The 14173-nt window shown below is 51.0% G+C and overlaps 1 protein-coding gene across 6 annotated transcripts in view; it reads right to left on the minus strand.

Moving 5' to 3' along the window:
* The window catches only part of P2RY2 (purinergic receptor P2Y2), a 38946-nt gene that overhangs the window by 24003 nt on the left and 770 nt on the right, over window positions 1–14173 (minus strand). For 2 of the 6 annotated variants that reach the window (XM_075126058.1, XM_048839660.2), the window contains exon 2: window positions 12637–12776. The exons of 2 other annotated variants lie outside the window; for them this stretch is intronic. The gene's annotated coding sequence lies outside the window, so the exon portion shown is untranslated. Of the gene's footprint in view, window positions 1–6858; window positions 7163–12636; window positions 12777–14173 lie in introns of those variants that run through there. 2 more of the 6 variants (XM_048839652.2, XM_048839669.2) reach the window with 2 other exon arrangements.

The following is a 14173-nucleotide window of genomic DNA, read 5'->3' on the forward strand; positions in this document are numbered from 1 at the left end:
GGGGGCTCCGCATGCTGCCCCTGCCCAGAGAGCCAGCTCTGGAGCTCCCATTGGCTGGAAACTGTGGCCAATGGGAGCTACGGGGGTGGTGCTTGCGGGGGCAGGCAGCATGCAGAGCTTCCTGGCCCCTCCGCCTAGGAGCCGGACATGCCGGCTGCTTCCGGGATCTGTGTGGAGCCAGGGCAGGCAGGGAGCCTGCCTTAGCCCCACTGTGCCATGGACTGGGAGCCACCTGAGGTAAGAGCCGCCTGGCCAGAGCCTATATTCCAAACCCACTCCCGCACCCCAACCCCCTGCCCCAGGACAGAATCCCCTTCTGCACCCTAGTTCCCTCCCAGAGCCTGCACCCAACTCCCTGCTCCACCCCTGAGCCCTCTCCCACACCCAAACTCCATCCCAGAGCCCATACCCCGCACCCGTTCCTGCACCCCAACTCCTTGACCCTGCCCAGTGAAAGTGAGTGAGGGTGGGGGAGAGAGCGATGGAGAGAGAGGAGATAGAGTGAGTGGGAGCAGGGCGTTGGAGAAGGGGTGGGTCGGGGCAGGGCATCGGGCGGGGAAGGCGGCAGGGAAAGGGCATTTGGTTTTGTGTAATTAGCAAGTTGGCAACCCTAGCAGTGGAATGTCCAGCAGGATATTGGCCCTGCACTGGGGGCTCAGCGTGCCTGTCTGTGGCCTCTGGTGGTCCCCACATTAGTGTTGTTGGTGTATCTAGAGCACACCCATTGCTGGGCACTCAGGGGTGGCACAGGAGGCCCCTCCCCCGAATTTCGTACTGGAGGTCTGTTTGAGCCCAAGATGGAGCTCTTAACAGCAGCACACTTTGAGCGTGAAATGTTTCAGAGTAACAGCCGTGTTAGTCTGTATTCGCAAAAAGAAAAGGAGTACTTGTGGCACCTTAGAGACTAACCAATTTATTTGAGCATGAGCTTTCGTGAGCTACAGCTCACTTCATCGGATGTATACCGTGGAAACTGCAGTAGACATTATATACACACAGAGACCATGAAACAATACCTCCTCCCACCCCACTGTCCTGCTGGTAATAGCTTATCTAAGTGATCATTAAGTTGGGCCATTTCCAGCACAAATCCAGGTTTTCTCACCCTCCGCCCCCCCACACAAATTCACTCTCCTGCTGGTAATAGCCCAACTTGATGATCACTTTAGATAAGCTATTACCAGCAGGACAGTGGGGTGGGAGGGGGTATTGTTTCATGGTCTCTGTGTGTATATAATGTCTTCTGCAGTTTCCACAGTATGCATCCGATGAAGTGAGCTGTAGCTCTCGAAAGCTCATGCTCAAATAAATTGGTTAGTCTCTAAGGTGCCACAAGTCCTCCTTTTCTTTTTGAGTGTGAAATGTGATGATTTCTGGGCTGCTCCCAGCTTCCACCCTTGGGGGCAGGGAGTTTGTTTATAAACACAGGCAGAGTGATTAAGATAACAAAAGGCTTGTCATTAAATTAAATTAAGGATAGTTAGACGTTCCTGAAAGCATTGCCAGGCGCTCCAGGTAAAATATAGGAAACAAAGGGTAGGAATAAATGGTCAGTTTTCAGACTGGAGAGAGGTAAATAGTGGTGTCCCCCCGGGGTCTGTACTGGGCCCAGCCCTATTCAACATAAAGGGTCTGGAAAAAGAGGGAAACAGTGAGGTGGCAAAATTTGCAGATGGTACAAAACTACTCAAGATAGTTAAGTCTAAAGCTGACTGCGAAGAGCTACAAAAGAATCTCACAAAACTGGGTGACTGGGCAACAAAATGGCAGATGAAATTCAATGTTGATAAATGCAGAGTAATACACATGGCATAATATAATCCCAACTATACATACAAAATGATGGGGTCTAAATTAGCTGTTACCTCTCAAGAGAGAGATCTTGGAGTCACTGTGGAGAGTTCTCTGAAAACATCCACTCAATGTGCAGCAGCAGTCAAAAAAGCGAACAGAATGTTGGGCATCATGAGGAAAGAAATAGATAATAAGACAGAAAATATCATATCGCCTCTATATAAATCCATGGTAGGCCCACAGCTTGAATACTGCCTGCAGATGTGGTCACCCCATCTCAAAAAAGATATATTGGAATTGGAAAAGGTTCAGGAAAGGGCAACAAAAATTATTAGGGGTATGGTACGGCTTCCATATGAGGAGAGATTAATAAGACTGGGACTTTTCAGCTTGGAACAGAGATGACTAAGGGGGGATATACTAGGGGGTCTATAAAATCATGACTGGAGTGAAAAAATTGAATAAGGAAGTTTCAGAGTAACAGCCGTGTTGTTACTCTGAATAAGGAATAAGGAAGTGTTATTTACTCCTTCACGTAACACAAGAACTAGGGCTCACCCAATGAAATTAATAAGCAATAGATTTACAATAAACAAAAGAAAGTATTTCTTCACAGTCAACGTGTGGAACTCATTGCCAGGGGATGCTGTGAAGGCCAAAACTATAACAGGGTTCAAAAAAGAACTAGATAAGTTCAGGGAGGGTAGGTCCCTCAATGGCTATTAGCCAGGATGGGCAGGGATGCAACCCCATGCTCTGAAGTGTCCCTAGCATCTGTTTGCCAGAAGCTGGGAATGGGCAACAGGATGAATCACTTGATTAGCGCTTGTTCTATTCATTTTCTCTGAAGCACCTGGCGCTGGCCGCTGTCGGAAGACAGGATACTGGGCTAGATCGACCATTGGTCTGACCCAGTCTGGCCGTTCTGATGTTCTTATACATAACCCAGATATATCTGCCCCCCACTGTAGCCCACTACACCCCACTCCTCTCCCAGAACTGGGATAGAACCCAGGAGTCCTGACAGGGTCTCTCTCTCCACAGAATTACTAACAAGGAATAAAGTAAGAATATACATTACAATTTTAAACCTAACCAGGGTCCCTTAAATGACTTGCCACAAGATGTCCGAACATGTTAGTATTAGAGATGAGAGGGTCCCATATTTATTTACTTTTCTTTCTTTTGTATAGGAATGAGACACGGTGCTCCTGTCAGCTAATTGCTAACTTATCTGCCAAAAAAATTGAATTTTCAGGTGCCTAGGTAGCCTACCAAAATCTGAAATGGTGCCCCTGGGGACGGTGTGTGTTCTAAGTGAGCTGAGGTGTCCAAGTCCCACCGCTAGTGAAACGCCTCAACCCTCTCTACTGCTTAAAAGAACTTTCCTACTGCTCCCGGGGTGCCTTGGAGAATCGGGGCTGGGGATGTGCCATGAAGTCAGGAGATGCTTGGGGGCAGCAGCAGATGGCTATTTCCTCCCATGCTCAGTTCCACAGGAGTGAAGCAGCTGGCTTGGGTAGGGAAGAGACCTACCCCCATGCTGTAGGGAAGTTGGGGTAAGGACCTATCTACGGGGCCCTCCCTTCCCATGCTCAAGAGTTGGGGTGAGGGACTTTCCTTCCATGCATGGAACACAGGAGCTGGTGGACAGGGAATTGGTCTCCTCCAGGCACAGACCCAGTCTGGAGCTCCTTCAGCATCTGCGGGAATCATAGAATCGTAGGACTGGAAGGGACCTCAAGAGGTCATCTAGTCCAGTGCCCCGCACTCATGGCAGGACTACGTGTTAAAGGGAAGGAGTGAGCAGGCATGGCAGGGACAATGTGGCCATCGCAGCAAGCGCCACAAGAAACCCAACCAAGCAGCATAAAGCAGATGATCTACAAACCATGACCTCCTGGCCCGAGGCACAATGGAGCGACCCCTAATGCTTGGGTGATGTCTGAGTGCAGATACCTGCCTGGATAAAGCTCCGGTGATGCTGGATTGACAGCCCTGGAGAATAAAACCCTGAGTTCCTCCACAGAACAGGGCCAGCACAGGGCAGCCGGGCCTACCACTCCAGCCAGTGTGCTTCCTCCTGTCCTGTGGGACCACCCTAAGCAATGAGCTTTGTATTGTGTCCGACTGTCCCTACATTTCTCCGACCCACCGAGCTGTTCAGTGTTGGCCCATCTTGCCTCCTGTCAAGCACCATTTGCCCCGGGCACTCGAAATAACAACAGGACTGAAAGGGTTGCTGAGTCTCCGTAACTCTCTTCAACGCTCAGCTTCTTTGCTGACGCTGCCTGCAAGGGGGCCAGCTAGTGCCAATTGTAGGGACGGTTTGTGTGATGTGGGCAGCTGCTGGCTACGGACTGGAAGGAGACCATCAGCTCCTTTCACACAGACCACGGAATAACACTCCTTCCAGCCAAGCGTCTTTCAAGCGGTGCCAGACACTCCCACTTCATTTCAGCAGTGGAATGACCTCAGCGTGCCCATGGGTTTCTGTCAGACAGCAGGCAGTGCTGGTCCAGGACACACACACGAGACCTGCTCTGTGACTGGGGGGCTGGGGGGGGGGGGGAACTAGCAAAGAGCTTGAAGGGTCTAACAAAGTAACTGCAACACCAGGTGCAAAACTGGACCTGCAGCCCTGCAAACCCCTCCACTGAGAGCAGGGAGAGTGTTTGGTCCCAAAGCTCACCAACATTTTGAGAGGTGAAAGGCTGCCAGGTTGTGCACTAGAGACAGGCCCAGAGCAAATGGGGGAGTATAAACAGGAGTCTGGGGGATGGGGTGCTAGCGTGAGAGTCAGGAGAGTGGGAACTAGTCTCAACTCTGATGTGCAACCTTAGGCAAATCATGTCACCTCGCTGTGCCTCAATTTCCCCACCTGCCCTTTCTCTGTCTTGACCACTACTATGTGGGGGCCTCTAGGTGCTATTGTGATATAATAAATACCTTAGAGTTGGGGAATGTTCTGATGCAAAGCCGAACTGCCTAGCTGGCCTGCAATGGACTGAACCAGAACCCTCGATCCAAACACCCCCTGGACTTCGGATGTGCTCAGTGCAGGGTCTGAAGAGTGCAGCTCTGGCCTGGCTCCATTATATATATTAGTGAATTCCGTTTTATCACTGACTCTACTACAGTAAATGAGTGACCTTCTGGTCGTAATCAACGAGACAAGGGGTGAAAATATTGGAGCAGGGAAACTGTGGGTCAAAGTCTGTGGCACTTGAAATGTATTCGTAACCCGTGGTCGTGGCCTTTGTGTACAGCTCAGAGAACCGACCCAGCTGAATGAGCTGGAAAGCACAAGAGTCTCACCTAAAACAAACCCTTCCTGACATTGACCTGACCTGCACTCAGCTGCCTGGAAGCTCTCTTCTCGCAACAAAGACAACGGGTGCATTTGTGGCTGGATGCTTCCGGCCAAATGTAAATGCACTTTCCAGGGGCTTTACATTACAGATTTTAAATTGATGCACTGTATGGGCTTTATGCTGGCTTCATTTAAACTGGAGGGGAATCACCCCCCCCCCCCCCTTTAACTGCAGTGGACTTTTCTTTAGAGCGAGAACGGCTTTAAGCACTGGTCAGGTCTCCGGAGACTGCCTGTGTTGAATTACAGCTGAGACCATGCATTAAGAGCACACTTCAAGTGCCCCAGACCTTCACCCAGAGAGTCGGGCTGCTCCAGCATCCAGCATTTTCATATCTCGCTTGGTTAATTAGGAGCAGAGAGCGCAAAGGCACTTATTTACTGTAGGGAAAACGCAGTCCAAGCGTTGGCAGGACCCTGCCTATTCTTTTCTGCAAATGTCCTTGAACTAACAGCAATGATGACGGTGTGGAAAAATACACACAGGATTCCTGCGCAGGGCCTGGGGTCAGGCCAAACTGTGCACAGCACAGGCTGTGCTGGAGGGGCCGAGGCATACGTCCACACGCGGCCCGCGGAGGTGAGCCTCCCAGCCCAGGTCGGCAGACGGGTCAGCACGGCTCGCCCTAGCGCTGTACAGACAGTTGGGTAGACAGCACTTTGCAGTGGCAGCTTAGGCTGGAGCTCCGGCTCTGACACGTAGGGACGGGGGTGGGCTTAGAAGCTCGCCTGAGCCTGGGGCTGCTGTGTCCGGAGCTGGTGCCCAAGGTGCGTTACAGCAGCTTGAGGAGTCCTCGAATCACAGCCAGGGATTGGGGCAGTGCAGGGGCGCCCTGGCCCTATGTCCTTTCCTCTCCCCATGTCCCCTGTGGTGGCGTTAGCGGGTGAAGAGTGGCGTAGGGGACTCTACACCAGGTCTATGACACTAGAGGAGTCTCCTGGCATTGCAGCGAGCACCTGGGAGATGGATTCTCCGCTCCACCCCATCCTCTTTGGGCCATTCGGATGCTGAGCAGCAACAGCCAGCAGAGAGTTCCCTGTTTGGAGAGGAGCTCCTCGATGGCGGAGGTGGCTCTGCCAGCGCCTGCACCCAGAGCGTGGCGAGAGATGGGAGGTTATTAGGAGTGAGCTGGAGGCAGAAGCGGGGGCCAAAGCAGGGCTCTGTCACATCAGCTCTCCACTGATGTAAGTCGGAGCAGCTTCATGGCTGCTCCCATGCCAGGGCCAGGCCAGGACTGAATCAAGGAGCCTGAACTAGTTCCCGGAGGTACCTCCCCGCTGTTACGGAGCGGGATGTAAGCAGTCTGGCCTAGTACTCAGAGCAGGAGTCAGGTCTAGTGGGCGGAGCAGGCATCCAGGTTGGGGAACGAAGCCAAGGGTCAGTATCAGAATCAACAGCCAGTTACCAGAGCCAGGGGTCAAGCCAGAGTCAGAACCAGGAATCGAAGCTGAGGGCCAGAGCCAGGGGTCGAGCCTGAGTCAGGATCAGAAGTCGGAGCCTACAGTTGGAACTGGTAACCAGTGGGCAAGGCATCTGGCAGGAACTGGAAGGGAGAGGACCATGGCGGGAACAGGAGCGAAGGCGGGGCGAGGCAGGAGCCAGGAGTGGAACAGGAAGCAGGAACAGGGTTAGGGTCAGCAGGCAGGCACAAGCAGGGTCCGAAGCAGGCTCAGCAAGAACAGGAAATCACCTTGTTGCTCGGACAAACTTCCTGTGCCTCCTTCTGGCTTAAATAGCGTGGTTGGACCGATCAGTGGAGCCAGGCCATGACAGCAGAATGCCAGGTCGTCCTCTTCCTTCCTCTCCCAAGCAGTGTTTATCTTCTCCTGTTACTCCAGAAAGGGAGAGGAGCTGACTCAGTCTCCACTGGTCTGGGCAGGCAGATTCTGGGGCTCTCCCGACACCTGTTCTTATTGGATCCCAAAGACACTAAGTCTCAGGAGGGGGAGGGGAACCGTCCCTCACTTTGCACCTCTTCCCTCGTTCATCAGCGGGTAAATCTGAAAAGCGATTGGTAAAATAACCCTAAAGCACCCCCATAAATACTCCAGGGGTGACTGCAGCACAGAAATCACAGTGGGCTGGAAGAACAGGGGCAGCTGCAGATATGCTTCCAGAGAGAGGTTGCAACCCTGCAGGTGCCTGGGCATTGCTGAACTGCAGTCAGGTGTCCGCATCACGTGAATCAGTATCACACTGGGGACTAATTAGCCCCTTACATCAAAGGCTGTGCGATGGGCACACAGAGTCAGATCTGTGCCACCTGGGCTTCTACAGAGGGGCAATCCCCAGGCATCATTTCCTCCTTTCATTCTAATTCCTGAACCAGACAGCATGACTCCTGGGGCTTGTCTACACAGGGACGCTAAGGAGAGTTAATCTGAAATCACAAAAGGAAGGTACGAATTTAAAGTGGAGTAGTTAAAGTGCATTCAGCCCTTGTGCGGACGCTCTCATGCAGAATCAAAGTGGCCTTAATCTGGTTTATTTTAATTTAGTTGGAAGATATGAGTCTTGGAAGCTCACAACATAGCAGGTTCTCAGACTGACTCAACACAGAACCAATGCAATCAGCTCTCCTCTTTCACTTGTTCAGAGCAATACTTATTCTATAACATCTCACCTTCTGTCACTGCTGCTGTGATGACTCCTGAACTTCCCACCCACACAGCTACCTGCGTTATAAAATTCCCTTTTCAGCTTGCGTGGCAGAGCTCTTCCCTGTAAACCAAGCCATTCTATTGTATTAGGAAGTTCAGTGTCATTTAAGACTTGCAAACGTTATAAAAGGGGGAGAAATTGGGCTTGTGACCTTTTATGCTTCTTTGTGACAGATAGTGAAAGCTGGAAAGACTTTGTAAATAGGGCAGGATTCTGCTTGGTTTTTACATTAGAAATCCAGCTTTTGTCTGCCTGGAAGACTCTGTGATGACTGCTTGAAATTTTGTACAAAAGTTAAGAGAATGAAATGTGAGCAACTGGGAGGGGGAGAGATTTGTAGTCAATATGTTAAATTGTTTATATATGTGACATTATTTAACTGCAATGCCTGCTTACATTTTGGAGAAAAGGCAACTATGTTAAAGATTCAATACACCCGGCCCTTTGATTCCGTGAGCTCCCAGCGAACATCCTGTGGGACTCCCAAAAAGTTCTCTGCCCCAACCAGACTTGCCATTGCACACGGAATAGAACCGGTTGAAATATTTGTAAAAAATTGAAGACGCTTTGTAATTTTTGTGACCCGCCCCCCTCCCCACACACACACCATTTTTCAACCATCTCTTGTAAAAATAACATTAAGATGGGGGAAAAACTTTTAAAACGTCTTTTGAGGCCTCTTTCTTCATATGCCAAAAAAGGTACAAGCATAATTTGTGCCCGTGACACTTCAACACTGTGCTGTTGAGAGCCCATCAGGAAGATGGTCCCTGCTCTACGGACCTCACAATGTGCTAGAAGCAGGGAAGCTGGGGTAAAGTGACCGATAACAGTGCTTAGACACGATGGAAGCAGTTGCCACAGAAATATCTTAGGGCCAGATTCTGATACCCTGATTTAGTTGCACCATGCGTCAGTTCCATTGACTTCAGGGGACAACTCATGGTATAAAGTACTATTCGTTGGAAGACGATTAGAATCTCACATAGATCAATTTTTATTTTTTAATTAATATCCACTAATAATGATGGATTGATACACTTCCTGTGGGCATCATGGGAGATGTGAACATTAAGAAGGGACTTGACTACAAAAATGGTGGCGACTTTAGTGATCAGCTAGACCTATTTATTTTTTTTTTACACTTGTGTTACTATCCAGAGATAATCTCCTCCTCTGTATGGCCAGGAAGAAATAAATCACTGATGGAATAGTTAACATACTTAAGTACCTTACTTCTCCAGTTTTCTATAAACACGTGCTGTACGTTAGCCCTTTCGCCTGGAAAGGAGATGTGGAATAATTCCAGGACTCCAGAAGATTCATTTACAAAGCTTTCGCCCTTCAGTTGCTGACATATGCTTCATTTAACTGGAATGTTTACTGATGAACTTAGGAGAAAGGAGGACAAAGATTTCTGTGTGTACATAAAGGAGGAAGAAGGATCCATCAGCTTTATTAGTTGAAGTGAAAAGTGAAATCCCTGAACATTTTAGAGTGTGGATGATTTTTCATGCCACAAAATATATCACCTCTGGAATGTTATCGAGTAATTATATGTGGGGGTTTGTTCAGAGCTGGGATGAGATTTATTGCTCCCTCTGAACACAGAGGAAATGGCAGATTGCCAAAGTCATTTTGTAATCAAGCGGACAGAAGGTTGGAGCAGAAAGGGAAATAAGATACTTAGACAAAAAAGCTGCCCCTGCAAACATGGAACACCATCAACGCTGCATTCACTAACTCTTGTAGCTTACCCAGAAGTTCCAGTTAAGAAAACCTGTGTCATTGCTTGTCCCTGATCAACAGCAAACTAAATGACCGATTAGCCTGGTTAGAGATGATGGGCCTCGCTCTGATCTCGTTTACGCTGGTAAATTAAAATTAACTCAGCTGAAACCGACGACAGTATAGTGGTGTAAAATTGCAAAAAGGTTGAAGAGTGCAAGACCCAGTACATCTGCCGAGTCACCGCAGGGAAAGAAAGTAGGCTAAAAGTTCTAATGGTGTGTGGCTTTTAATATAGTTGCGCGCAGGTGGTTATTAATAAAAATACATTGCCAATCCCCACTGACGCCGGGAAGCCCCATTTGAATGACTGAATGTTGTGAATGAATAGGTGAGTGACAAAACCATTTAAGACAAGCAATGCGAGCCTTGTGCATTACACCAGGCACTTTGGTCATTTCTTTTAAGACCAAAAAGAAAAGGAGTACTTGTGGCACCTTAGAGACTAACCAATTTATTTGAGCATGAGCTTTCGTGAGCCACAGCTCACTTCATCAGACCGGTACTTTAGCTCCACTGTTATTTCATAATGAACTAGCAGACGTTCTGTGGGCTAACGTAGGATCCCATTTAGCCGAAACCCCATTGGTGACACCGAGTCATTTGGATAATTGAGAGTCTGACCAAACAGGAGTCTGTGAGTGTGGAATGAAAATGAGGACTTTCGATTTTCTTTTGCGAAAAAGCCCGAGAATGGGAGAGACACCTGAGAATAGCCAAGTGTAGACCAAAAGCAGGATAAGGAGCAACTGTGATGGATCTGCTAAGCAGGGGACTGCAACTCCCATCAGCACCCTCCCCACCACAATTCCCTTTCTCCTGACCAGCTACCAGGAAGGGTCCTGATCTGGGAAGGGCTGAACTCTGCTGGGAAGCAGCAGGTGCATGGTGAGCCAGGAGCTGCAGAGAAAGCCCCCCTGGAGCTGTATGCAGAGCAGGGGCTGCTGAATGTTACAGCTGGGAGCAGGTCTGGGTGGGTCTTATGGGGAGCAGCAGTGACTGGGGAGCAGCCAGTGTGGAGGGGCCTGTGATGGGGTTAACATAGGCCGGGTGGGCCAATTAACCTATCAGGCTGCAAGCTGGGGGATATTTAGACTGAGAGGAGCGCTCACCTGTGCAGGAACAGGTGGGGGGCATTTATAAAGCCCAGGAGCTGGCAGCAGGAAGGGGCTGTAGAGAAGAGGGCTGCAGTCATTCTCCCTGGGACAAGGGAGAGAAGAAGCTTTGGCCCCAAGAGGAAGGGTCTGTCTAGCGGAGCCAGGCAAGAGGGGTTTGGCTAGAAGGGCAGAGGATGCAAGCCTGGGATAGGCAAGGTAGGAAACAGTCCAGGGGAGCAGCAGGAAGCTTCGGGCTAACACAGACCTTGGCTGCTGGAGACAGGGTCCCGGGATGGAGCCAAGAGTTGAGGGCAGGCTGGGGTTCCCCTAGCAGCCCCTGAATGAGTGGCACAATCTGGGCCGTGAACTTCAAGACTGTCTGGGTCTCTTTGTTCAAGCCACTGAGGAGCAGCTCGGCCAGGCCAGTGGATGTAAGGGCCGCCTGGGATCACGGGGAAGACTGTGGTGACAGCTGGGAAGGGTAGGACTCTTGTGACGTGGCCGGAGGGCTCAGCCATGAGGATGAGGCGCCGCAGCTCCCGAGGAGCCAGAGAGGGGGTGACAGAGTGAGACGATGGGCCGAGGAACCGCAAGAGGAGGGCGTCAGGCTGAAAGAGCTAATCCCCAGAGCAGCCAGCAGGAGGCGCCAGGGAGCGGTGAGTAGCGCACCCTGTGGCAGGACCCCCGTGAGAGACACTCACCTAAGGCTGTGTCTTCACCACACAGTTAGCTCACGTCAGAACTGGAGCGTTACCCCTAACTCAACACCCGGCCACATACGCAAATCCCTAGCTTGAGTTAAATGGTGCTTTAAACTCCCACGAGCTAGGCGGGCAGTGGGGAAGGAGCTGAAGCTCGAGGGATGCTGATACTCAGGCTAGTAAGGCAGCGGAGAGGCAGCAGCTGGCATTACATCTCAGCAGCAGCTGCCCCAGCCTTACCGCTGTGTAGCTCCAGGGCTGGTTGGCAGTGTGGCCGCCCTCACTCAAGCGGGGTTAGCTCTGATGCAGTAACTCGAGTGTACTAGCTCGTGCTAACACTTGCAGTGAAGACAAGCCCGAAGGTGAGGCTGGCCTGGAAACCTGCAAGTGCCTATTTGCTTGACTAGAGACTAGACGAGAGAGGGCACGCAGACCGGGATTCTGAAGAGCCCTGACCGGGGTGCTGGAACGGGGGCAGGGATAGCCCTCCCACTTAGTATTGGCCGTAAGGACGAGTGAGGAGGGGGAAGAGGTGGAGAAGAGTGAGTGGGGGGTGGTGTCTGGGAGGGAAGAGGCACTACGGGAGCAGGATCTCTGGGGGAAGGGATGGCACGAGGAGAGGGGCTCAGAGAGAAGGGGCAGCTTGGGGTGGGGGGCCAGGCCACGGTTTGGGTGCCATTGCCCCCCCCCCCATGCTTTTAGGGAGCTTCCATTTCTCCTGGCCCTGACAGTCACGTTGACTTCCCCCAGGGGCCAAACCAGACCCCTTATTGCTCCCTTTGAACTGTGATTGTCTAAGCCTCTGCACCTAGGATATTTGCAGCACCCACCAGACTACCTCTTGATGCACCAAGTTGTGGCACACTGGGATGCTACTGGCACCCTGGGGGGGCGGGCGGGTGTGTGCTCTGGCACTGAGCAGCAGCAGCAATAACTACACAGGGACAGAGCCCTGCCTGTTTCACCCTCCTCTGCCTGATTCACAGGAGAGAGCAGGGACTTGAACCTGGGTCTCGCATCCCAAGTAAGTGCCCTACCACTAGGCTCTTCTGGCCGTCTCCGTCACCTTTCCTTCTCTCCCCTGCCCCCAAACCAGGATACTCTGGGGTGGCCTCTCTCTCTCAATTACATCCTGGACCCCAGAAACCTTCCCAACAAATAAATTTCTACAAAACATTTCAGCTTCGACAGGGAAACATGCATCGAAATTCTTTTGCCCACCTCTAGTTATGTGTTTTTCTATGTGCCTGATGGCCAGAGGCTACAAGCCTACTGCAGCGGCTGGTTCAGAGGGTCAGCTCTTTAGCTCCATCTGCCGTGGTTTATGCTCTTCACTTTCAGCTGAAGGGTCTAGGTTCATCCTGGTAACAGCCAAGAGGGAAGTCGTTACATACGCTTTGTCCTCCCACTGCCTGTTTACTGAGCTGAGTAGGTCTCGGGTACCTAGGGGCCTTCTCGTCACTGGGACACTGAGAGCTGCTTGCAGATCAAAGGGACGTGCTAGGTGCTGCACGAACATGGTGTAGACCGTCCCTGCCCTGAAAAGCTTATAGTCCTGGTTCATGACAAGATGCCATAGGTGGAGGCAACAAACAGGTCTGCGTTCTTGCCCCTTATCCTGTTCCAGCTTCCTCCTGCTGTCTCAGGGGAAAGCAGGAACAGATCTCCCACCCAGACCAGCCAAACAGCTGTAGCTGCTCACACACCTGGCTGTTCACTCCCCTACTGCCCCAGTCCTCCTCTCTGCTCCCATTCCCCCAGCTCCACTGCTCTGGCACCTCCCCCCTGCATTTCCCACTCCAGCTGCCACCATTTTTCTGCCTTTACCTTTCACTCCTCTCAGAGTTCAGGGGTTAAACTGGCAGCTGAGGAGCAGAGGAAATGAAACTGATAAGCAAACCCGGTGTTTATTTTTATTATTATTTTCTTTTCTGGTGGGGGAAGCAGGTCAGGAAGTGTGAGGACAGAGCAGCAGAGAACTACAGCCACACTGAGCCACTCTCCTCTCACTTACACTGGCCTCAATCTGGAGTCACACCCATTTCAGGGCTGCGCCTCCTGGTTTACACTGGCATGGCTGAGCGGCACCTGCCACTGCTTTGAAACCTGCTAAATATTTACAGCCAATCACAATATCAACAGGCAAGCCAGCCCCTTCCTGCTGCTCTGAGCAGCGCCCACTCCACACCCTGTCAGTCTCTCCCTCGTTTGGTCTCCAACTTGTTTCTGACAATGGATCGTGACAGCAGAGCAACGGCAATAAATAGCCCGATGCACAGTATCCAGTTACCAAGCGAGATGAGGTCATGTTTGCAGTCACTCTGCCCAGAGCTGCCAACCTGCCCTAACAGGGAGTTGGGGGGGAACCTTTCTGGCTGTAGGTTGATATGAAAGGGGAGTTTTTCAAGTGTGTCTTTCTGTTCGGCTGGGTGCATGTCAGTGAGGGCTTTAAAACCTCACTCCTCATTAAGCACTGGAATGGGTTACCTAGGGAGGTGGTGGAATCTCCTTCCTTAGAAGTTTTTAAGGTCAGGCTTGACAAAGCCCTGGCTGGGATGATTTAGTTGGGGATTGGCCCTGCTTTGAGCAGGGGGTTGGAGGTCCATTCCAACCCTGAGATTTTATGATTCCTGAACTTGGAAACGTCATTCAGTCAAGGCAGGGCAGTTGGATGCAGCCCCTGGCTGACCATGTCACTCAGTTTTCACTCCCCTTCATAAACAACAAGGACCCACAACAGCAGTGAGTGGGTGGAGAA

The sequence above is a fragment of the Caretta caretta genome, chromosome 1 (genome assembly GCF_965140235.1).
Source record: "Caretta caretta isolate rCarCar2 chromosome 1, rCarCar1.hap1, whole genome shotgun sequence".
In the NCBI taxonomy this organism is placed as follows: Eukaryota; Metazoa; Chordata; order Testudines; family Cheloniidae; genus Caretta; species Caretta caretta.